A 22,746-nucleotide genomic window follows, 5' to 3' on the forward strand; every position below is an offset into this window, starting at 1 on the left:
TCATGGACCTAATGATTCAGCATAATGTACACAGTTCTATAGGAGTCCAAAGTGCAAGAACCAATCATTTCTGCATGGGTAGATTATGTTCTATATCGCACGATCATAAACGCTAATTTTTTTACTGTGTATACAAGATTTCACTTCAAGGGCCTTTGACAGTGCCTTTTCATGCAGTTCTGTTCCACGTTCTGTTTGAATTTGCTGTCCCAGCTGCGTCTGGGGCCCTGAATACAATTGTGTTACTTCTTGCACTTGTGTACACTCCAAAAGTTTGGACAAACAAGGCTTTTCGGGGAAAATTTTGAAAGTTCCTCTGAGAAAAGATTTGCTGTTAATAATAGGGACGCAGCATATTGCAGCACCTTTTCGGCATTTAAAAGACACTGGGCCTCATTGCGAGTTTGGAGGTAGCCATGCCATTTTTAGCGGCATGGCTACCCCCAAACCGGGTACCTGGTCCGGGTTCCAGAAATAGGGAATTACCGGGCCTTGCTGACTTTGGCGGGCCCAGTAATTCCCATTTTATGGACCCGGACCCGGTACATCCCCATTCCCATTGAGCCCTCATAGGGCTCAATGGGAATCCCCATTCCCATAGGGCCCCCATAGGGCTCAATGGGAATGGGGAGGATACTAACAATGGGCCCGTTCATGATGGGCCCATTGTTAGCATCCTGGTCTGCTACCGGGTCCCACTCTGCACGTCTGGTCTGGCCAGGCGTCCAGAGCGGTACCCGCTGCAGACCTCGTAATGTGGAGGACCGGAATGAACGGTGCCGGTCCCTTACCGGCACTGTTCATTCCGTGGCCGCCTTTGTTGTAATGAGGCCCACTCTCATCAATATTCTGGCAAGGGATTTACTTAGCAAATTCAACACCACAATTTTATTTTCACACTGGGAATGTAGCCAGTCCGGGTGGCATTACTGATTCAGGCATACCATGCACACAGTTCAACGAGAGGAATACCCACACACATAGAGATCTATGTATATGGAATGCATGTGTTGCTGGAATGGTTGCCAGGAATTGAGGGGAAGGTGTTCCGGCTGTCTAACGAGTTTTTGTTCAGGCCTCAGTGTCCCTCCTCAGTTAGCTCAGGCACACACACTCTACTGTACTTGGAGGAAGTAGTAGTACGGAAAGACATGATTATACTGGTTGCTACTGATGAGAACAACATGGAATGGCGATCAATATTGATCCTACACTGACACTGACAGGCATAAGTAACACAGAGTTTTTTGCAATGAAAGAAAATGAAGGAGAGGTAGTGTTTATGCTCAGCCTTCCTTGCCCAGTTCATATAACAGAAAGAGCAGTGCCCCAAATGATGCACATAGCAAAACAGAATGCTGATTATTTAGAGGGTGATTTGAATAAAGAGCCCAAGAGTTTTTGGACAACAGGACCCCATGATGTACAAATACCTAAAGGGTCTGGGGCAGTACACATTAAGTTAAAAGAAGGAACACTATTTCCACAATTAAAACAATACCCCTTATCACAAGAAGCAGATGGGAGCATATATGAGACTTTGAATGCCCTATGGCAACAAGGCAGAATACAGGTGAGTTCATCACCTTGCAACAATGTTATCTATCAGATTAAGAACGTAAAGGCAGGGACATGGCATTTTATACAGGATTTACGCCCTCTGAATGACATTATTGAGGCAGAGTATCCATTGGTTTCAAACCCTGCAACCATTTTTGCAGTGTTCCTTCAGAGGCACGTTTACTTAAAGAATGTTTTTTTCTCCATCGCACTTCACCCAGACTCCAGGCATCTCACCACCTTTACGTATCACGGGACACAGTTCGAACATACTAGAATGTGTCAGGGGTACTGCGAAGGGCCAAACATCTTTAACAGAGTGATACAAATTGACCTGAGCAACTCACAGGCTGTGAGCACAATGATACAGTACGTTGATTACCTATTAATTTACAGCATAACAGAAGAACAGTATAGAAAGAACTCAGTGACACTACTGGCACTGCTAGCAGACAAAGGGTACACAGTGGACAGGTACAGGTTGCAATACTGTCAAAAAGAATTGGTGTACTTGGGTCAGATTGTGTCAGCAGAAGGGAGAAAAATAACACCAGAAGGAGTAGAGATCATACACCAGACTCCACAACCAAAAACAGTGAAAGAAATGAAGCAATTTGTGGGCTTATCTAACTATTGCATAGCATGGATTTTCTGATTACTCCACATACAAAAGGCCATTGATACAAGCACTAAAAGAAGCACAGAAAAATAAAACACATATATAACGGACGGGCGAGATGGGCGAGAATTTTGATGAGTTGAAAAATGAACTACCACATGTTCCAGTCTTAGCAACCCCAAATATCAAGGAAAATGTCTCCTGTTTTCATATTCAGATGGAAAAGTAATGACAGCAGTACTGACACAGAAAAAGGGTCAGGGGCACAAACCACTTGCATATTACAGATGGTCACTGGATGCAGAGATGCAGGGACACTTCCCATGTGAGCAGGCACTCTCTGCTGCTACATTTGCTATTGGAAAGGCTTCCACAATAACCATGGGGGGACCTGTAGTTCAACACGTGGAACATGCATTATTTGCTATACTGGAGAAAACTAAACCAACACTGACTACCCAAAGGTCTTCAGGGTATGAGGTAATATTAACCAAGCCAGCAATAGAAGTGGTGAGGTGCAGAACAATAAACCCAGCAGAGATAATTGCAGAAAAAAATAGAAGGAGACTAAGTGCATGACTGTGTAGCGTGCATTGACATGAGCAAAGGCAATCCATTAGTTAAAGAAGAAGTGATAGAAGAAGGCAACATGATCTTCATTGACGGGAGTTCCAGCATTGATCAAAGCATGGGACAAAGGCACTCAGGGTGTTCAGTATTTGGGTATGGAAGGGGAGTATAAAATGGGAGGATTTAATAGTGTACTCACAAACATGATTACCAAATCATTACTCTGCACAAACAGCTGAATTATTGGCTCTAATGAAAGACTAAACATGTCCAAAGGCCAAGCAGTGAACATCTCCTCAGATTCGTCTTATATCACCTCTACAGTACACTGAGGACTAGCAAGAAGGGAAAGGAGGGGATTTAAAAGAAGTGACAAAACTCCTATTCAGCATACAGAGTTGTTCAGAGCACTATTGGAAATGTTACCACTCCCAGTAGAATTAGCATTAATAAAGTGCAAAGCCCATACAGTAGGGCAAGAAAGAAAAGATAACTCTCATAGCAAAGTGAGCAAAGAGAAGGATGCATTTCTAGAGAGTTTTAATGCATTTCCAATGTTACAAATAATTGAGCTTCACAGGGAAGCATCAGACGCTGAAAAAGATTTGTGGAAGAGGAGAGGATGCTCTCTGTCTCTGACTGATCTGTTTTGGTGACATAATAGACAGGAAAGATTGTTATGCCAAGGAAGTTGTTACAATTGGCATCGGAACAGCTTCACTATCCTTCCCACTTATCAAAATAGCATGTGGCTGCAGGGATAAGTGAAGACTGGTTTGTGCCAAATCTGTATGCATGTGTTTCTCAGTATGTGTGCAATTTTATGGTATGACAGAAGTGCCTGCCAGGTCATACATTAAGATTTGTAAAGGGAACTTTGCAGTGACCCCAGAGCCCCTTCAGGCACTTGCATATTGATTACAAAAATATGCAAGAGAGGTGTACTTCATACAAGTACCTGCTGGAAGTGGTGTGTCCATTCTCACGTTGGCTTGAGGCAGGTCCCTGTGACCAATACGATTCCCACTCAGTGGCAATATTCTTGGTGAGGGGGGTGTCCCTAAGGTGTTGAATTCCAGATGAAATTTGCTCTGATAATGGGCAGCACTTTGCAAATGAATTAATTAAGGAAAGGACGACTCTCCAGGGGATCAGACATAAACTATGCATGATTTACCATCCTCAAGCCAATGGTTTGGTAGAGAAGATGAATGGACTGATGAAAATGTGACTGGCAAAGTTTATGCAAACACTTGAAAAGTCATGGGTGCACTACTTGCAGCTTGCTTTATTTGCTTTGCGGATACACCTGGAGGAGATCATTACTTTATTCCTCACAAGATTGTTACAGGGCAGAGAATGCATGCACCAAATATGCCAATGCGTACAATCTCTGATGCTCTTTCTACATCTGCTATTCTGGGAGGGGAATTTGATCAGTATCTCAAATAACTTACGAAGGGCCTCATCACGAGTTGGGCTGTAGCCCTTAAATGTGGTGGTAACGGTATTACCGCAGCATTTAAGGGCTGGCCCTATCATGAGTTGGGCACTTAATGGGCTGTTTTACCTCCAGACTTTTGCTGGAGGTAAAAATCTCCTGTTTTCGGCTGTATTAACGCCGGCTGTATTAGCCCGCATAATAAGCACTGAAAAGGCCATATTGAATCCAATGGGCCGAATGGGGAGTGGGGATTTACTGTTAACACCCAACCTGTGATCTGGTGGTAATACCGCCAGACCGGTCACTGCTAGGCCTATTACAGTCGGGATACAGCCCAACTCGTGATGAGGCAAGTCCCTTAAATACATATGATTACAGAAAATACTTACAAATCAATGCAAAGCAGCAAGTGATGCGAACAGACAATTTTCTAAAGCAGAGCCTCTTTTTTCCTGGAGACCAAGTGTTTGTCAAAAACCATATACGGAAGCCCATTGGCCCACATACCACTGTCTACAGGACACTGACAGCAATCAAGTTAGAGGGATGGCGCGGATAGGTCCATGTAATAGACGTTTGCAGAGACAAATGGACTGTCTCCCAAAGGACGACATGATGGGGAGCATTACTGAAATGTCCTTTCATTTTCTAGCTGCATTGAGATGTTTTCAGAAACCAGAAAAAGAGGAAGCAGAAGAGGGGTGTGCTGTAACAAAGATGACCAAGAAAAATATCTTTTCAAGTTTTTGGAGTATTAAGATGTTAATATGTTTTCCTATAGCACTGTTGTTTTTATTTTACATGTTTTTCAAAAAATTGTTTGAAGCTCAATCGTCCATGCAGTAAATTCCTCAGAATCCAAAGAAACTTCAGTGGGAGGAAGGATTTTGTGACACATGGGAAAATGTTGTACATCTTAAGAAGAGATTCTTAGATAGGAGGATATCTGACTAAAGTGGTAAAAAGCATCCTGAAAAGAGCTGCAAATACGGATAGGGAGTTGCCACTTGTCAAACAAAGCACAAGAAAGATTGGTATGCGTTACGACCTTCAGCCTGGTTAGCAACCAAATTAAAAGGATTATACAAAAAACACGGGCACCTAGTTCAACAACCTGCCACACTTAACAGAAAACCCCTTTTTGCGTAAAAAAAGAATGCCAACTTGAGACAGAAATTGGTGCAAACGTGCTAAACACTTCAGGATAGCCTGGGGATTTTACCGCTCTGGGGCCAACCACCAGTGAAGGGACAACACACAATGTGGGGGCTGCACAGCTTGCAATTTCACTAATACTTAGATGTGGTTTGGACACAGTACAGTAAGATGGGAACTGAGGGTGCACACAAACTGTAAAAGTACATTTGCAAATTACATCGTGGAGTGCCCCTGTAAGTTGCTATATGTTGGAAAAAGAATTTGTCAGGGGAGACAGAGGATCTCAGAACATTGATCCTGTATACATAATCGGGTGCCCGACAAACTCGTAGTGTATGATAACACAGCTTGCAATTTCACTAATACTTAGATGTGGTTTGGACATAGTACAGTAAGATGGGAACTGAGGGTGCACACAAACTGTAAAAGTACATTTGCAATTTACATCGTGGAGTGCCCCTGTAAGTTGCTATATGTTGGAAAAATAATTTGTCAGGGGAGACAGAGGATCTCAGAACATTGATCCTGTATACATAATCGGGTGCCCGACAAACCCGTAGTGTATCAGAACACACGCCTGGGGCACACAGGCCAAGATTTGTTGTGGTTCATGCTACAAATGCTTAAACCACACTCTAGAGGGGGTGACCTAGCAGCCCAACTGAACAATCTTGAACAAACAGTGACTATGCAAGCTCATTACGGTAAAAGACGGCATTGATATCTCGATTGAATGCAACAACCTTATATTCTCCTGATAATATGGCACCACAGGTGCATTCCACTGCATGTAGACAGGCGTACAGCCACTCCTGCCCTCAGTACATCTAGTCTTTATTAAATGTAATCATATTGTAAGACATTGTTGGCCAACTGCTGATAGCCATATGCACACATATGACACTGTTTACTAGACATGCATGCATATATACAATTGTTAATGTTGAACTGTGGCATAGTGCCAATTGACCAGTGATTTAATATACCCTCTTTCAGTACTTTGTGTTCTAATATACTAAATTGAATAATTCTGTATGACATTTTGAATCAAAAGCATTTGGCAATATGCACAAATATTTCATTGTACGACATTGTTGACCATAGTTATATGTGTACAAATAACTGTTTATGTAGAAGAATGACAGTAGGCCTCATTACGACTTTTGCGTAATGGGTTAATGGGCTCCTCTAATTAGGCATATCCATTAAACCCATTACGCAAAATTACGAGGTCCCCTCGCGGGTCCCACGCAGCATGGCTACCGCCAAAGCCGTAATGAGGCCCAGTGTGTCAAATTACCATAGGTTGAATATACTATCCCTGGTCTTGAGACATAGGTAGAGATGGATCCGGCCACCTACTAATTCATGCTAGGTCCATCCTCCCACACTGTCACAGCCCATCTGCACTGAGTGTAACTACAATCATATTAATATTTTTTTCGGTATCCCCCGGATGTATTTGGTTTCTCACGTTATGGGATTATCATTCACTTCATGCTGAGAATCATTTTGAAACCCACTTTAATTATTGTTGCAGCTTTTTTTGACATAAATACAATATTTAGTCAGTCGACCAATGCAGTGATGTTGTGTTTTCAGCACATTGGATCAACGCACACAAAACTAAGATCTAGGTACCACCCACTTCAATATGGCCACCCCGCGAACAACGCTTCTTTAGCTCCCTTTGTTGGGGGTTAGTTATTAGCAACAACCTAAGAGCCGGAGCCGGCGTTTACACTGTAACCGGCAGAGCTCTGAGTAATATGGTGCTCTGAAAAGGTAAGCCTTCTCTCTAGCCTGTTAACAAGTAAGATTTTAGATCTAGATTGCTGTCTGTTAAATACTGGGTTCTCTAGGCACATTACTCAGTACTAGAACAGAAAATAAAAGGTGATGCATTTTTTTTGGAAGTGGCTCATTAGTCTCTCTTTAAATTCCAAGGCACTTGTCTATCAGCAGCACATTGCAAAGTAACGAAACAGGAGATGCACCCATTTTGCATCTGCGGCCTAGTTGTTACTTTCTAAAAGTAATGATTACTGGATCCAAGCCTATTTATATGTGTAGGAGACCGGAGAGCCTGCAACAGTATTTGAGGCCTTGTGCATTTCTCGCACCGCCTAGTAGTGGGCATAATTACAGTTATTCAAATGACAACCAACCCATCACAGAGCCTATCTGCCCACACCAAATTTGACTAGGTATGTGGTAGTACTGGGTGCCACAGAAATAAACCTCCTTATATTGTGTATGGCTGAGATTGTTTACCATGGCTAATCGTGTGTCTGCTTACAGGATTTAATCTGTTGGGTAGACCCTGCTCAAACAACCTCAGGAGCATGAACTCCCAAGAGAAGTAGAGGTCAGCACCTGGAGTGAATGGCCTTCACTTAGCAGGTAAGCGCTCTGGGATATATAAGTGGATTGAGAGATTTGCTAGTATTTAGAGACGTCTCTATTTACTGACACATTTCAAAGCCATTCAAGTGGGCTATCTGAAACCCCACTTGCGGTCTGGCTTCCACTTAATGTAGAAAGCACAGCAGTACACAAGTTGACTATTTAAATAAGCCTAGATGCATTTAGTCATCCGATTAGAATCTACATGTCGCACCTCACACTTTTTAACATGCACATACATGTTATTCAAAAATTGGTCACGTCCCGAGGAAGGCAGCAAATGCTGGGAAGCATAGTTATGAGACGGCCGAAACACACTGTGTCGACTTCTTATGAAATAACATTGACACTACAAACAAAGGGCAGGTCAAGCACAAATAAGGATTGAAACAACTCTGTTATAAGTAAGGGTTTTTTTCACAAATTACATATTGATGTGGGATATATGCCAAATAGATGTCTACATTTAGAACAATTGGGTCTTTTGTGTTTGAAAATCAAATGAGATGTGTGCGAAAGGCATTGCATCAGAGTAAGACAGACACAAGTGATTACAGTTCAACAGTGTTCATTAAACTGTAAACTGGGTGAGATAAACACCTAATCTAAACCTAAATCTAAGACAGGAGCAAGCTATGTGCATTAAATAACAATAATACTGTCCAAGTCGAGTCAATTAATAAAGGCCTATACCAAGAAACCTATTGCCAATCCTTACCGCTATGGTACAAAGTAGTGTGGGATAAAGTTCATAAGAAAAGAAAAAAGTGTTCACAAAATGATAGGTCAGGATGTTATGGCCGGTGTTACCCTTCCCCACGTTTTTAGCATGGGACAAGCGGGACTCTCGAGCACAGCACAGTCCTGTGCTTCTTCCGCACAAGCTTACAGTTCACCAGCTTACAGTTCCTTTTCTCGATATCAGGGCCTTCTGTGCCCAACTCTCTTCTCATGCAACGGCTCTGGCTTCAGAGGGCCTGATATGCCAAAACAACAAAAAAGGTTCCCTCTGTTGACCTTTACATCAGGTGATTTCCCTTCACCCTTGGATCCCCCTGAGCCGGGCTCTGATCCTTCTCTCAGTCGTCAGCCTCCCTCAATCAGGCTCAGACCAATGACTCACTGTTTGCATCCTTCAGTCGGCTTCACGCTTGTCATCACAGTGTTTTTCACTTAGCTTTTTCACAATTCTAAACTTGACATCCCTCAGGTGGGTTCACTGCTGCATTTCAATCACAATCTCATTATTTGAAATATCCGAAATGTCTCAATGTCTTATTACACACCCTGCTCGGTTTGGTGAGGCCCCCCCGCATCTGGGCTCAGACCTTCCAAAGCACTTGCCAATCTTAAACAAAGACTTCCCAAGGGTGTTTACATCTTGCTGGGTCACTCTGTTAGGCTATGGCATGTGCGTGTTTATTCACAAAATCACAGTTCGCACAGGGTTCCCCTCTGCGGGTGCAAACACCTGTTTCACAATTTCCTCAGTTTGGTTCACAATTTTACAATTGCCCACACTTCTGCAACATGTCAAGGACTTTTGATTGTACAAGGGGTTTGGCTTGACCCTTGTATGACCACCTTGACACCTCACATCGGCCTTCTCTATGGCCTCTTGGTACTTGAAGTTTCTTTAATCTTTTAGTTCAACACAGTCTCATGGTTCAGGAGAGGGGTACCAGCCAGAGACCTACGAACAAACGCCCACATGGTGCTGGACCACTCTATCTCTGGTACCAAGTTTGTTCACAAAAGACATGTCTATTTATCTTCTTAATGTCGCTACTGCAACCTTGAGCCTACACAGTCCGGTCGACTATCAGGTTCTTCCGATTCACTGGCTGGGATGATCTTGTTGGCGTTTCTTTTGCCGCTGGAGTCAAGGACGGCACCAAAATGGCAACCGCATCTCCCCTCCCTGGCTATCAGTGTGATAGGGTTCCATGTACCGCTGACATCCTTCACACCATTCGCCAGCTGCGATTCCTGGTCTTATGTTTCTTCAATTGGAGGCTTTGCGGGACTGGGTTGAAAAGGGCAAGGACAACTCCCTCCTTGACGTCCTTTCAGGTCTTGCTGCCTTTCTCCTTATTTGAACTGCTGTCTGCAATAGCTGCTTTATCATGTGTTTGGACTTGCTCAGAGTGTGCTCTTGTGCTCTGCCTTTTATCCCTATGCAAAAGGGAAAGGGCAGTCAGGTGTGTGTAGTTGTCGGCAGTTGCCTGACACTGCCTGACCCTTGTGTTGGGAAATGCCAGGTATTAGTCTGTTGTCGATCACGCTGTGAGAAAGTGTTCATGTTGGAAAAGGAGGGGAGGTTGAGTTTCTAAATATCCTACTAGGCAGGATGGGGAAAAGGTGTCACAAGGAAGATGATACTGTGTCTCAACCTTCGGTGTCCCACTTGCACTCCCGAAGACCCCTCATCCAGGTGATCCTCGCACACTGGTCTGCCCCCAGGAACTGGATCCAAGAGCGATGGCCATGTCCTGGCCACCTGGATGACAGATTCCCAGGGACTGGTGAGTTAGATGCCTTCAGGTTTCTCACAGATGTCAATGGGCCTCATTACGAGGTATGCCCGTAGCCATGCCGCTATTGGCGGCATGGCTGCCGGCAAAACCGCATCCGTGTCCATGTCCTCGGAATGAGGACTTACCGGACCATTCCGAGTTCGGATGGCCAGGTAATTCCTCACTCGTGGACACGGACACGGTTCATCCCCATTCCCATTCAGCCCCCATAGGGCTGAATGGGAATGGGAGAGGGAGTAAACAATGGGCCATTACGAGATGGCCCGTTGTTTGCTCTCTCTTCCCCTCGCGGGACCCGGTATGCACGCTTGGTTTTCCCAGGCGTGCTTAACGTGTCCCGCAAGGGGACCTCGTAATGTGGCGGAACGGGTTGAACGGTGCCGCAGCCTTTTACGGCGCCGTTTAACCCGTTCCGCCAGGGTCGTAATGAGGCCCCATGTTTGTTATGTAAATAAGTCTGAATGTCCAAATGTGGTTTGAAAAATGTGTAAATTAAGAATTGCTTTTTAAAAATTGTTCTTGTCATATTCATAAAAATATATTTTGTCTAAATAACCAATAGTCATTTATTAGAAATGTATTGAAGTAAATAGTGTATTATTAAAAGTTGATTATTAGAAATGGATTGAAGTAAATAGTGTGTGACATAAAGGCCTTGATCATTTTGTTCTGTAAATGTAGTCGTTAACCGTTAACCACCAGATACATTTAGTATTAAAATTCTTATACCAGGGTACATTCCTTTTTGACTACATTTGTAATATTTGAGTGAGTGCTACCAGGCAACCCCAATGCAATTTCTCAAAAAGTGTGTAATATGCACCATTTTAACCAAGTATTCAAAACAATTTCACACCCAACCCCCCACCCCCGTACCCTGAAATGTCCCTTTGTTGGTTGGTTGGTTCGGGCTCCCTTGCTCACTCTGGCATATTTGTAGAATATATTTACTCCCCTCCAATTAAAAATTTCACCAGCCTCCACAAGTGGACTTCAGGGGCTAGGTTACAGAAACATTGCACCAGTGCAAGTGCAAAGTTGCGCGGTATTAACACTAGGGCAACGTTATTTCTAAAACCCTGGGACATATTAAAACGCCATTGTACCATGACAAGTGCAGTTTGGCATGTTTTAAAAACATGGCCAAATATTGCCCTAGTGCAAAAAAGAAACATATGCAATGCATTTTTGCACCAGGGCAAAGTTTGGCCTGGTGCTAATACCATTCCGTATTAGAACTAGGGCAAAAATTCAGTGAACATGTATCTATTTTGGCAATAGTATCTCTTAGACAAGCATTGCTCTGATCTAAACAAATCTTCTTCAAGTCAATAATTAGCTATAACGTAATATGTTGAATTGTTTTATCTTATATACTGTCTTAACAAATATATTTCAATGTACATGAAACAAGACCAGTCGATCAAAAATAAAATTCAAGCACTTAAAGTGTGTTAGTAAAAGTGACAAAATGACGACTGTATGGCCATCCGTTTCTCCCTTCCTCAGGCTTTGTCAATGCAGAGTACGCAAACGTTGCTATCATGTAAACCACATACTAAAACTACCCAATAGTTAAGGGTTGTCTATACCCTTTGCGTTTTGAATGAGTGCAATGACGTTTGTTAGGACAGTTTTTCGGAAGTCCAAATAAGGGCTTAGCAAAACCATTCAACTGAGAGTACAAGACTCCACTCTTAGAACAAGACTATACCACCTGAGTATAGGGTAGCATAGACGGAGCAGTCAGACTTATTTTAGGAGGGAGAGAGGGCTGTAGAAAGGTACAAAGAATGTGTAGTATACCAAGTGTTCAACAGAAACACTGACAACCAGAAGTATTATAAAAAATAAAGATTTATTATTAATACAAGTTAGGCCGAGTTAAGTATTGGGGTAAGTACTTCATCATAAAGTCATAAATACATTATAAAAACACAACACAATGCTTGGAGGTACACAGACCAACACATAAACCTTGTTTAGAAAACGAACAGTCTTTCTAGGCAAGTCAGACTTTATCAAACACATTTAGTATAGAAAACACCTATTTATGGGGAGTAAAAACTTTTAGATTACTTTACAGTAAGTCAAGGGTAGTAGACCCTTGCATTTGTGCAATGACGCACAGTCAGGAATCACATAATAAGCCAACCTGCAAGTATACTTATCTGAATAGTGTAACACTCATTCAAGGAACGGTAGAAACCTATAACCACATTCAGGGTAACTCAGGGTTATACTAGGCGAGTAAGACCTTTTGGTGTAATATACAATTACAGATGCTTTCCAGTTCAGTGGGACACAAACTAAGGTAAGCAAGAACTATTTTCACTAATTTAGTATAGCACCAGGCAGAAAAAGGTCAGCTACACCTATAGAACACTTTCTAAGAATGGCACACAGCTATTCTAGGCAGGTAAACCTAATGTTCCAATATACTATTAAACTTGTTTTTCAGGTGACTGGAACACAGATTAAGGTAAGCAATAACTTCCTAACTTATTTTAGGATTGCCCAAGGCAGAACAAAGTAAGTAAAACCGAGTTTGTCCAAAATGACTGATAAAAAATGATAGAATGCTTGATTTGACCAAATTTCAGCCATTTGAAAATTCCGAACGGCCGAAAAGTTTGACCAGATCCCACATTCAGTGCTGCAGGCTGCAGCGGTGTCCAACGCACCCTTACTCACTATATTGCGAGCAGGGGTTGTGGGGGTTGCATGAGTGTCCCCTGCAGTCATCCCAACAACAACAAAAAACAGGTACACTGTGAGTCAGCCACCACAAGGTAAGTAGTGGGTGTGTGGTGGGGATGTGGGTGGGGGCGGCGGCCAAGTTGGAAATGTTCAGGGGAGAAAAGACTGAAGGTTATTTTCGGAAAAAATAATCTTCGATCTTTTCTCCCTGATCTTTGGATCTCATGCTTTCAACCTTGATCCAGTAAAACCCATATAGTTTTTGAAAGAGCTACCAGCAACTTAAAGGTATCTATATATCAAGACTGTTTTATAATCTGTATAGAACAGATCAGGGAAAGTAAAACCCAAGTGTTCACTTTAAGAATGACTCAACGCTATTCCAGGTAGGTAAAACCCAAGGCAGACTTAATTTAGACAGGCTAAACAGCAGGTCAGGGGACGCAAGACCCAGTTTTGGAACATATACACTAATATTCTGAAAGAAATAGTTAACTGAACACAACAGCATTACTTTTGGGAAGGAGGCATAACCAATTCACGGGTTAATGTTAATGGTAATGTTAAAGGACCCATGGCGCTCTGGCGGCTCTGAAAGAGGAAGGGAGGGCGAGTTAGTGGGAGGAGCCTGGAAAAGTGCAAGAAAGCAGTGATGTGCTGTTGATGGCCTCAGCCCGGTGGGTCCGTTGGCTGGGCCTGGGGTGTTTACGGCCAGTAGTCGTTGTGTACTGTTGTTCGAGTCTATGTGTGTTTTTGTTTTGTTGTTGCAATGTAGTGAAGTTTGTGTGGTTTGTGGTTGTGTTTTGTTTGAAGTTTGCGAGGTGTATGCAGAGGGGGAAATTGTTAGTGCAATTGGTTAGTTGGCATCTCTATCCTGAATTGAGGCGCTGTGCTTGTGTAATCTCCCCAGATGAGGTTCGGGAGTACCCCTGTGCCTCTGTCCTGATCTGGGTCTGTCCGGCATTCAAGGTCCCTTTCACATCTGGCCCCCTCCTCCACCAGCCTCCCTCACAGCCCCACCTGTCTACCCTTCCCACTCATAAGGCCAGTGCACCTGCCAATGTCCAGAACTCATCTAGTGTGGTGATTGCCAATATCCCAACAATTCCACAACACCGTGGTACCTGATGGCAACTAGGGGGCGAATGAGGGTGTTGGGTGGGATTTGGGTGGGGCTGTTGACTCTGTCTCCATGAGTGTTGCCTGTGTTCCACTCTGCCCGGCGTCACCCGTCCAGGTGCCATGGGAGCTTCCTGGTTGCTTCTGGGAGCTGTCCGTGTCCACTCCAGTTTAGTCATCCCTTTTCCTTTCTGTTGTTTCGGTTTTCAGTTTGAGTCTGTGGTGTTAAAGAGCCAGGTTTTTAGTAATTACCTAAATTTTAGGTGATTTTTGGTGTTTCTTATTTCTTATTTCTTTTGGGATGTTGTTCCAGGTTTTTGCGGCTAAGTGGTAGAAGGAGGTGTTTTTTCTTGAGGTATGGTTTTAGTTCCATGCAGATTTCGTTGCTTGACCCGAGGAGTCTTGTTGGCTTTTACATTATTTTCTCTTGTAGGAATTCTGCTCCTTGCCCACCGATTGCCCTGTGTATTATGCTCATTGTTTTGAAGGTGATGCAATGTTTTACTGGGAGCCAGTGTAGTGTTTTTAGGGCAGGAGTGATGTGATCTCTTCTGGACAGTTTGACGAGTAGTCTGGCTGCTGTATTTTGGATCGGTTGTAGTTTCTTCAGGAGGTATTCGGGTATTCTGAGGTAGAGGCTGTTTGCGTAGCTGATTCTTGACATAAAGAGGGCGACGACAGTGAGTGTTTTGTGCATGAAGGAGAGGAAAGGTAGGATTATTCTCGCGGTGTGGAAGAGGAAAAAGCATTTCTTGACTGTTGCATTTATTTGTGGTTCTAAGGTTAGGGTGTTGTCCATCAGGACTCTGAGATTGTTTTACCTTAGATGCTGATGGTGCGGTTCCCATTTCCGTTGGCCACGAGATGGCGGTTTTGTTCTCTTGGTCTTTGGATATGATCATGATTTCTGTCTTTCCTGGGTTGATTTTCAGGTTGTTGGCATTCATCCAGTTGAAAACTTCTTTTAGACACTTGATTAGGGTTGAATGATCGTCTTGGGTGTCTTCGATTTCGTAGATGATTTGAGTATCACCTGCATAGTTGTATCATGTAATGTATTTTTTGAAGATTCTGATAACTGGAGTCTGGTAGATGTTGAAGTACAGTGGTGATCGTGAGGATCCTTGTGGCACTCCACAGTTGTTAACTCATGGAGTGGATCTGAAGTGTTTAATCCATATGGCTTCTGTTCTGTCTGCTAGGAATTATTTAGTTCAGAGTAGTGCTGTGTCTGTTATTCCTATGTCTTCTCGTCTTTTGGTTAGGGTTTCAGGACTAACTGTGTCGAAGGGTACGGAGAGGTCGAGAAGAATAAGGGCTGGGATTGTGTTTGAGTCGGCGTTTTAGGTCACCCCAGATGGATAGTAGTGCTGTTTCTGTTCCTCTTGCGTGTCTGAAACCATCTTGAGCTTGGTCTAGCAGGTGGTGTTTTTCTACATGTTCTTGGGTTAGTTTATATACGTAGGTTTCCAGTAGTTTTGCCGGGTAGGGAATGTTTGAAATTGGCCTCTAGTTGGAGAGGTCTTCTACGTCGCCACTTGTGTTTTTCAGAAGTGGTTTGATATATGCTGATTTGAAGGTCCTCAGTACAGTGCCTGTTGCTAGTTATATGTTCAGAAGGTTTCTGTAGTATTCTGCTGGCGTTCCTTGTGGAGGATTGATTTGTAGATGTCCAGGGGACAGGGATCCATGGGTGATCCAGCTTTCTTTCTGTGTTTTACCAGCATTGCCAATGCCTCTGCTGATATTTCAGGAAAGTTTTTGAGTTTTTTGCTGAGGTTCTGTGCTAGGTTCGCTTGGTTGTATGTTGTGGTCGGTTGGTATGTTTTGTATGGTTTGTCGGATGTCATTAATTTTTTTCTTAAAGTGGTCTGCCAGGTCATTGCATAGTTTCTCTGAGGGGGTTGGGGTGTTGTCGCAGCCTGGTGGGTTTCTCATCTCTTTAATGATGTTAAACATTTATTTTTGTGTGTTGGTGGCATTGGTGATTCTGTCATCATAATGCCTTCTCTTTGCCTTTTGAATGTCCTTCTTGTATCCGCGGATTTGTCTCTGGAACAGTGTTTTTTGTTGGGTTGTATTCTTTCCTCCATTCCAGTTCCATCTTTTTGTTTTTTCTTTTTCATGGTGCTTAATAGTGGGGTGAACCATTTTGCCATTGCTCTTTTTTTTGATGGGGTGAATGGTTTTTCTGGGGCGATCTTGTCAATTGTATCTGCAGTCCATTTGTGTAGTAGCTCGACTTTCCCGTCTAGGTCATCTAGCTCTAGTTTTGTAGTTGAGTGTTTGGTTAACTCCAGCGGTTCGAATAGGTTGCTTTCTTTGACGTGTTTCCAGTTTCTTTTTGTGGTGGTTGTGAGTTTGGTAGGTTGGATGCAGACTTGAGTAGGCAGAGTGATCACGAATGGGATGATGAGATGGTCGCTCCACAGTATTTGTATAGGCGGTGCCGTGGTGATGAGTTATCCTTGGCGCAAATTGCATCGAGGGTGTGTCCTGCCAAGTGTTTTGCCCCTTTGACTAGTTGTTGTAGTTTCATGGTACTGAGTTGTTCAATCAGAGAGATTTTGGAGTTGGCGTGTCTGTCTTCAAACCATATGTTGAAATCCCCCAGAATGATTAGGTGTTCATGGTTGATGGCTATGTTGGTGATGGCTTCTATGAAGTTGTCTATGAAGGTTGCATCATATGTCGGTGGTCTGTACACCAGGATGAATGTGACGTTGGTCTGTGGGCTTGCTGTTAGGTGTATTACCATGGTTCCGTAGTTGAGGATGTTGAGCGGTTTGTCTGTTTTTATTTTCAGGTGTCCTTTGAGTGCTATTGCAATGCCTCCTCCTTTTTTATTTTTCCTGTTTATTTGAAGGTATTTGAAGTTGGTTGGAAGGCAGCTTTGGAGTGTGATTTTGTGGTTGTTGTCCAGCCATGTTTCTGTGATGAACAGGATGTCAATGCCGTTGTCATAGAGTAGGTTGAAGATCTCTGTTGAGTGTTTTGACATGGATCTTGCGTTTATAAGATTGCAGCAGAGTTTGGAAGGGTTGTTTCGTTTGGACTTTCTTGTTGAGGTCATCTTCTGATCAGTGTTGAGGTTTCCTTCCTGGTCGATCTCTTGTTGAGGTGTAGATTTTGGGGTGTCAGCATCTTCAAAGATTTCTTCTAGGTTCTGTCTTGGGTTTTTATTTTCATCGGGTTCGTCTTCCAGGATTTGTGGTTGTCGATTGGACGTTCTTCTTGCTTTGGAGATGTAAAGTGTTATTGCATCGGTCGTGTGTTTGTTGTTTCTTGTGTTGTTCATCCTTCTTCTGCGTGATTGTGTTTGGTTGTTTGTTGTTGCTGCTTCTAGAATTGGGTTGGTTTGCTCTAGTGACCAGTTATCAGCGAGGTATGGAGTTAAGTAGAGGGATTTGTCTCTTCTCTCAGTGTTGGTTCAATTTTTGTTCCTGTCTGCGGGGGTGCATTCTGTAGTTGTGGTTCGTTGTTGCTGTTCCGGAGTGTTTGTTCTTTCTTCTCTTTTTCTTCCCCTCGGAATGGGTCTTTTGTGTGGCATTATAAGATTGAGAGTTGTTTAGTCTTTATTTGTTTGCTGATGTCCAGTTGGTTCTGCTTTGGTCTGGTTGTCTTCTGGTGTAGTAATTGGTGTGGAGGGCTGTCCGCTAACAGTTAGGGCTCTGTCTGTAGGTGGTATTTCCGGCTGATGTTGCCGACTTGTTCAGTCGCTGTCTTGAGAGGGGTGGGGGAGGTGGTTATGGGTTATATAGTTGGGTGTTATTGGTGGTTCTCTTTAGTGTACATCTCCCTAAAGGCGGTTCACTGTAGTGAACTAGCTATGTGGGTTTAAGAAGGATATCTACTAGGTGAAGGGTTCAGTCTCACTTTAGAGTGAGTTGGTCAGCAGGATTTGAGAGACCTGTCTAGAGGCCTATCAATGCAATCTGAATATCGTACTATGCAGCCTGGAAAAATAAGTAAAATAACAGGTGAGTAAAATAACCGTACATATACATTTCTGAATGGCGGAACACATTCAAGGTAAGAACTTTAGTAACTGCTCACTCTCAGAGTGACAGTTAGTAACCAACTTGTTAACAAGTAAGTAACTTTTAAACACGTGTTATACTTTTCAAGATATAATCCTTTTCTTTACCAGTCCTTCCCTAGTATGTTGCATGAGTTCTCTCAGAGGCAGAAAGAGACCGTAGTGGTCTTGGTGCCTGCTGTAGGCAGCGTGAGATAGGGTTTGTTTGCAGAAAAAGTCCGAGTTCTTGTGGAAGACTGTTCGAACATGAAAAAGTTTGCTTAAGAGTGAGAAGACACCCTAGGGGGATTCCAGCAGTGGGACTGGGTGAACTGGATGAGAGGACTCCCAATCACAGAAAATACCCCAAATTATTTTACAGAAATAACACAGGCTTAAAGTAAGTAAATACCCCAACCAACAGAGTACCTCAGCAAGAGTTGCAGCAGGAAGACTTCAGGATCTGCAAACGAAAACCCAGTCGATGGATTCTGTTGTCATGAAGATGTAACACAGGACTTTGCTGGGGATTTTGTGGCAGGAATCAATGGAGAAGGCTCGAGGAAAGAGTTTTTTCACAGCTGGATGGGGCTCTGTGGTTTTCGTTCCCATTTTCAGAGCCAGAAGAAGACTGAATATCAGTGGTTGGATTTTCATCACTTGCAAGATCCAGCACTCTAATGAGGGGACTTTTCAGACTTGTTTCACATTTCTGGAGGGCCTGTAGGATGCCACCAAAGGGACAGCTCGATTCAGAATTGGTAGACCGTCATTGCACACTGGCTTAAGGTCCAAGGGTATTGGGGTGTTGCAGACCCGCACGGTCACAGCACAACGTGGGATGGCTCAAAAGCAGGACTTCTTGAGTCTCAGGGATCTCATCAAGCTATGGGTTGGGGTCATCCTTTTCGGGATCCCCAGGTCAATTGGATGGACGGGAAACAGTAAGCTCTCATTACAGAGCAGGTTCTGCAGTCGTTGGAAATAGCTATAGCTGTTATTTCTTCATATTCCTCTTTGGTTTCAGCTCCATTAGTCGACTTGTCAGCAGCTTCCAGGTTCTGAGTTTTTATCAGGAACTACAGAACAACAACTGCATTCTCTCCCTGCATTTTACAGCAAGGGGTGGTCTTGCTATCCAATCAGGAAAGCCAGCCACCACAGTTTTTGACTACACCCTTGCATCCTGCCTTTCCAGATACTCTGGAGCCTGGGCATAGAATCCACAGGATTCCCACCAAAAACAAAACAGCCATTGAGGTCCTTCTCATCTAGAAAGGCAGAAGAAGACCCCAATAATAGCAAACATAAACAAAATGGTGAAAAAAGTAGGTGCCCATCATTTTAGCAAAATGGTGGCCCTTCTGCGCAATACCAAGGCTGAATTAGCATCCTGCAAGTAATGAAGACTAAAACATCATTAAAGTAGTTTAACTGCCACCAGCCATTTAAGGAAACATGTAATTGTAACAACATGTTTCCAGGTAAGTAAAAAAGGGGATACATTGTATCCCCCAGCACTCCACATAAGGTGGGGTGTGCTGGCTCACTATATAAAATGTAAAGAGAGATGAAAATCCTGCTTTACTACTTGTAGTTAACCCAAGTACATGAAAGAGAAATTAACATGGGAGCACATAGGAGCAACCCAGCCTTGGCCCAAAGTTCTAGGAAACTATAACTTCAACAATACACTATCGAGAGACATTACAAGTTCACTCATAAAAAGAGTAAAAGTGTAGGTGAGATGGGAAAAGATTCCCCTTCACTTAGGTACAATGTAAAATAGTTGCCTAGTCAAAGCGAAATGTGCTGGGGTTGACACAGGTCAGGAAGATTTATCATTGATATGAAAATCTTACCTAGCAATGTTCAAGAAGATTCAGCAATCCTTCTGAGCTTCCTTGATATATTAGTTCGTGTGACCCAATATCAACTCCTAGAACCATGGCATTGAGTGCCCCAAACATTTTTTTTTCCAAACATTTTCCAAAAGTCCACACTGTTCTTCGTTTCGCCTGTAATATTCGGGCTGAATCCCGTGTTCAATCGAAATTGAATAAATACTTCAAAAGTCCACCTTGTCCTTAGTTTGACCTCTAATACTAGGGATGAATCCCATCAGCACTTCAAGGTAGTGGTGGGTGTTGCATGGAACGAATATCGAGTGCTAATGCTGTCCAACTTTCCACTTGTGCTGATGCAAAGTTTCTGTACCTTGGCCCCTGGAATTATGACGGGGTTGGGGCCATTGCCAAGGTGTCTCTATTTGTTAACAATTTATTTCGGCTATTCTGAAGAATTCAAAGAGAGGATTCATATCACCACAGACCTGATTTACAAAGCATTTTTCAATGGTATTGGGACATTGTAAAACGCTTTTGTAAATCAGGCCCCACATGTTCTCCTGGAGATTAGCGGCATCACGATTGTGTGATTTATTGGCGTTTGATACGAGTTACGTATATGAGAGGGAGTACATATTCATTAAGTCATCGGGTTGTCTCTGCGGTGTCCCTTAATGAAGGTGGCATTCCGGGTAAGTCCCTGGTGCCAGAATTCCAAGTGGCATACCCTAGGGAGATATTATGACTCCAGTCCTATTTTAATCAAGTGTGATACCGCACAAGTGGTGTACGTCCCATGTCCCTGGGCCTGAATGACAAAGGGGTTACAATGCCAATGAAAAAGGAAAGTTTAATGGCGGAAGATTACCTTTCCATGTAAATGTAGCTTTTTGAAAACATAGATGTACTATTAAGCTCATTATGTCTCGTGAACTAAAATGGGCGATATGCTGTATCTATTAAAAGTGAAAACTTTCCTGTAAATAACACTTACAGGTAAACAATTGTGCCTTTCCATAGGCAGTGATTCTTTCACCAATACAACTTTATGTTAATTAATGTAAATTTGTGCCGAACAAAGCAACGTCTCAGTTTCCTTGCGAAATGGGAGTTGACTGAGAAACCGGCATTCACTTTGAGATACAGGGAGTAGCTTTTCATCTTCTCAACCTTTCCTACTACTAATAATGTAATACCCATTCTTTCTGACTATTGCTACATATTAAACATGTTTTACTGATATTAGCACATTGAAGTAATGTACTATTACACATAGAGAAGGGCATTGGAGGCTGGAACATGTTGATATGTGTCTGAGTTGTTACCGTCTTTAAATGAACACTGTTGGACTGGTCTCCATAAACTTTGTATCAAAGCACACAAAAAATACACATGAAGTTTTGCAATATTTTAATTCATTAAGGAACCAAGTAAGGACTGGTACATTCATTTTACTCTAACCAACCCAAATGAGTCTTGTCACACTACCTTTCAACAATCGGCATAGTTCAGCTTCAATAAGATTCCTATTTTATATTACAAGTTGTTATACATATACTTTGGAATAAATTAACACGTTCATATCCAATTAGTGCAGCTATGCGTAAATGGGCTATTCATGGGCTTTGGTCACACATGTTGCAGCTTGCATCCTTGCCCTTATTGCTGAGCATGCATGACAATACATGATGACTTTTATGATGTCATTGGTTATAACATATGTGAGGATTTAAGCAGTGTATGGTATATCGAGTTTGGATGGCACAACTTTCCCTTTTACCATATGTTAATGGTTTTGAGGTTTTGAATTGCAAACTTAATGCACTGCAACGGAAGACCTTGTTAGCCAATGCGCATGTTTTTGTTTCTGATCGTCTTAATTAAGGTGTAACTTTTATATGACTAAAAGTGAAGTTTTCTTGAATAAATTTAGTTTTTTAAATGATATGCTTTCACCAAGGCATCATGACTTTCCCTTGTATTATATGATCAACAAAGTTTATATGTTTGCATTTGCTGTTGTAATTTTATATGTGTTGCTTTTATGGAGTCAAATCCGAAATATAGCTGAAATGAAATGTTTCGCAGTGCACTAATTCGGCCCCAATACCTGCAGGCAAGGTCTTTGGCCGTACCGTCTGGACAGTGCACCATAGTCATGATCACACTTCCCTTACCTTCAGTACACGGAAGGCATTTCCTGCATTCCTATCTGCAACTAATTTGCATGGGGCATGACATGCAATTTTTCCACAGAGTCAATGCTTCTGTATGAACTACTCACATGTTATATGGCCCTGTTCGTTGGGTAGAACCCCCAAGTAATGGTATGCTTCCATTAACTAGACAACCTACTTCTTCTGCCACTATTTGCAGTGCGTGCTTTGTGAACATACACTGTGGGACCGATTCATGAAAAAGTGCGCCGAGATCCTGCAAAAGCCCATACCAAGAACCTGTACACAGAAGTTGTCCTGTGTGCTCCGTGTATTCATGGAATTGTGCGTGTAGAGTGACCGTATACGCAAGTCGTGGCTGGAACGCCCCCGAGATGCCCCCGCACAAAGCAAAAACGAGCCAGTTGCAGCTAGCTCTGCATGCACATCAGGCACAAACACATGCACCTCTGGCTTGAAACAGTGCGTGGGGTTCCCTGCAAGCAGGTCTGCACCTCAGATACACTGCACGGTGTCCCCTGTAACTATTACTGGCAATCGACAACATGTATACAAATTTCCATAACTCTGGTAAAACTCCAGAAAATCTGC

The sequence above is a fragment of the Ambystoma mexicanum genome, chromosome 6p, assembly GCF_040938575.1.
Source record: "Ambystoma mexicanum isolate Mex_15411 chromosome 6p, UKY_AmexF1_1, whole genome shotgun sequence".
In the NCBI taxonomy this organism is placed as follows: domain Eukaryota; kingdom Metazoa; phylum Chordata; class Amphibia; order Caudata; family Ambystomatidae; genus Ambystoma; species Ambystoma mexicanum.